Genomic DNA, 3,676 nt, shown 5'->3' with positions numbered 1-3,676 from the left:
TCGACAACCTGGTGGACGACTTCGTAGCTACCCGCATGGACTCAGACCATGGTTGTGCTGCCAACAGGAGGGAGCTCCTACCCATCGCACCGCCACCGACTTTTGTCTCGTCATCAGCATCTTTTACGCCTACTCGTCGCCTGCCTTCTACCGAAGAATTTAACCAAGTCATTGCACCCACTCCAGCGCGCACTACACCAACCTTCGCGCCCACTCCTGTACGTGTTGCTCCGCCCCTGGCAACCACTCCGCCCGCTCTGCGCAACACTACACGTATGGAGCCCGTTAGCGAGGAGGAAGTCGAGTCCCCAACCTCGCTACGCCTCGCCCTCGGCAGGGCAAGGGAGATCGTCAACATCTCTGCCTGAGTACGCTTAGCTGCCATGTATTGTACCGCTTTGTAAGATATGTGCATAGGTTGTGAGAAGTAGCCTGTTTGCGCATCATGTAGGATCTGGAGAAGTGCACTAGCCTTAATAACATGTCAGGATTATGTACACATATCCTGAGTGATGTACTGTATAATTACCGCCTACGTGTAAGATATGTAATGAGCAGTCCTTCTCCGTGCGCAAGTCGATTTGTTTTTTTTTCTTAAGTAAGCTTGGGTATTTAATAATATCCGCCAGCTTTATGCATTTTATGGATTTGTTTTTGCGACTTTTTCCGCTTTTCTTATGGGTTTTACAAAATATATCCCCAGAGTGAAAAATGTCTCATCCTTGGACTCGCTCCATGCCAATTCCATCAGAGGAAAATTATGATGCACAACCCAGCAACGAGTTCACTCAGGGACAGTCTAGCCAACCAGGCAATGAATCGGCACTTTCACAAATGTGCCGCATTTATGAACAGAGTCAGCAACAACATCGCGAGATGATGAACCAAGTCATCAACATGGGGAATCATCATGGACAGTATCAGCAACATTCCAAGTTATCTGAGCTACAGAAGACACGTCCTCAAACATTTTCTCACACTGACAAACCTCATGAAGCCGAGGACTGGCTTCGAGGTATGGAGAGGAAATTAATTATTGCAAAGTGTTCAGATCTCGAGAAAGTACTATATGCTCCACACTATCTCACAGGAGCAGCCGCATCGTGGTGGGAGAATTTTCTGCACATGCATCCCAACGAAAATGACATAACCTGGGATGATTTCAAGGAAGGTTTCCGTGGTGCACATATTCCTAAGAGTATTATGAAAATCAAGAAGAGAGAATTTGATGACCTCAAACAAAGGAACATGACAGTGTCAGATTACAACAGTCAATTTACCCTATTATCCCGCTACGCCAATGAGGAGCGTATGACTGAAATCAAGAAGATGGAGAAATTCCTTGACGGTCTAGCGCCCGCACTTAAATGCCAACTGGTCGTGCACACTTTTCCTGATTGTAAAACGCTGGTGGACAAGGCCATTACTCTAGAAAATGAGAGACGCAGTCTGGAAGATATCCGCAAGCGAAAAAGGGACCAGACTAATCACACTCGCAATCACCGAAGCAAGATAGATTTTAAAAGGGGTGGGACACCCGAATTCTCATCCAATGTCTCACGCCCAATCAAAAATTTTCATGCAAGGGACAAGGAATTCACCTATCGCCCCGGCGTTACCTGTTACGCTTGTGGAGAAGAAGGGCATTATGCCAAACAGTGCCCCAAGCCAAGGAACTCAACCCCAAAGCCGAACAACGACGACCATAATTCAGCGCCCAAACGAAACAATTTCAATCCCAACAACAACCACAGGAAGGGTCATCTGAACCACGTAACCAAAGAGGAGGCACAAAATGCTCCGGATATCGTACTCGGTACGTTTCCTGTCAACACAATACCTGCAATGGTTTTGTTTGATTCTGGAGCTTCTCACTCTTTTATCTCGAAAAGTTTTGCTTTGCAAAATAATTTTTCGATGCTTCCTTTGGAGAAATCCCTAATAATCAAGTCCCCCGGGATTCAGCAAGTTTCTCAGAATTACTGTCAGAATGTGGTCATTGAGTTTGAAGGATTGGAGTTTTACGCAAATCTTATTGTATTGGAAAATAAAGGTCTGGATGTCATCTTAGGGATGGATTGGCTAACCACCAATAAAGGTTTTATCGACTGTTTCAACAGGACAGTGATTCTCACACACCACCAAGGGAAGACAATAAGAGTATCAGCCAAGGAAGGAAAAAGACCCCGGCAACCGAGATTAAATAAGGTGGACGTTTCTGAGCTAAACAAGGTTCCAGTAGTGTGTGAATTTCCAGGCATGCCACCAGTTCGAGAAATAGAATTCCGCATTGAGCTAGCGCCAGGAACCACCCCCATATACAAGAAACCATACAGAATGGCACCATCCGAGTTGATCGAATTGAAGAAGCAAATAAAGGAATACTGGATAAAGGATACACTCGGGCCAGCTCCTCACCTTGGGGATCACCAATTTTATTTGCCAAAAAGAAGGATGGAACGCTGAGATTGTGTATCGACTATCGAGCACTTAACATGGTCACAGTCAAAAACAAATACCCGATGCCAAGGATAAACGATTTGTTTGATCAACTTGATCAGGCCAAGGTATTCTCAAAAATCGACTTAAGGTCAGGATACCATCAATTGAAGGTACGAACGGAAGATATCCCCAAAACAGCCTTCACCTCCAGATATGGGCTGTACGAATTCACAGTGATGCCATTTGGATTGACTAACGCCCCGGCATATTTTGTTCACCTCATGAACAAAGTATTTATGAAGTTTATGGACAAATTCGTCGTAGTATTCATCAACGATATTCTGGTATACTCCAAAACACCAGAAGAGCACGCAGAACATCTCAGGATTGTACTAGGAGAGCTAAGGAAACACCAATTGTATGCCAAGTTCAGCAAGTGCGAATTTTGGCTAAGACAAGTAGGTTTTCTAGGCCACGTGCTGACCCAAGACGGTATAGCAGTGGACCCAGAGAAAGTCAAGGCCGTACTTGACTGGAAGTCACCAGCCAGCATAACAGACATACGAAGTTTCTTGGGAATGGCAGGATATTACCGCAGATTTATTGAAGGATTTTCCACCATATCCAAGCCTATGACACAGTTACTCAAGAAAGATAAGAAGTTTGAATGGACAGAAGCCTGCGAGAAAAGTTTCCAAGAGCTAAAACGGAAATTAACAACAGCACCAGTATTAATTGTACCTGACATACACAAGAATTTTGAAGTATTTTGCGACGCATCCAAAAAGGGTCTCGGATGCGTGTTGATGCAAGAAGGCAAGGTTGTCGCCTACGCTTCAAGGCAACTTCGCAAACACGAGGAAAATTATCCCACTCATGATTTAGAAATGGCAGCAGTTATTCATGCACTCAAGGAATGGAGGCATTTTCTACTTGGAAATCGATGTGAGATATATACGGATCACAAAAGCCTCAAATACATTTTTACGCAGCCAGAACTAAACTTACGGCAACGCCGCTGGTTAGAATTGGTAAAGGATTACGATGTGGGTATCCATTACCATCCAGGGAAAGCAAACGTAGTGGCCGATGCCCTGAGTCGGAACCCCAGCTCCAACGGGAACTATCTGCACAGCTTGAGGCCCGAATTCCATCAAGAATTTGTCAAGCTCAACTTGATAATGGTAGCAGAAGGCACCATATCAAACTTGGAAATACAACCACACCTGGTGGA

This window comes from Triticum dicoccoides, chromosome 1A (genome assembly GCF_002162155.2).
Source record: "Triticum dicoccoides isolate Atlit2015 ecotype Zavitan chromosome 1A, WEW_v2.0, whole genome shotgun sequence".
NCBI classification, from domain to species: Eukaryota; Viridiplantae; Streptophyta; class Magnoliopsida; order Poales; family Poaceae; genus Triticum; species Triticum dicoccoides.
This window is presented reverse-complemented; position numbering follows the sequence as displayed.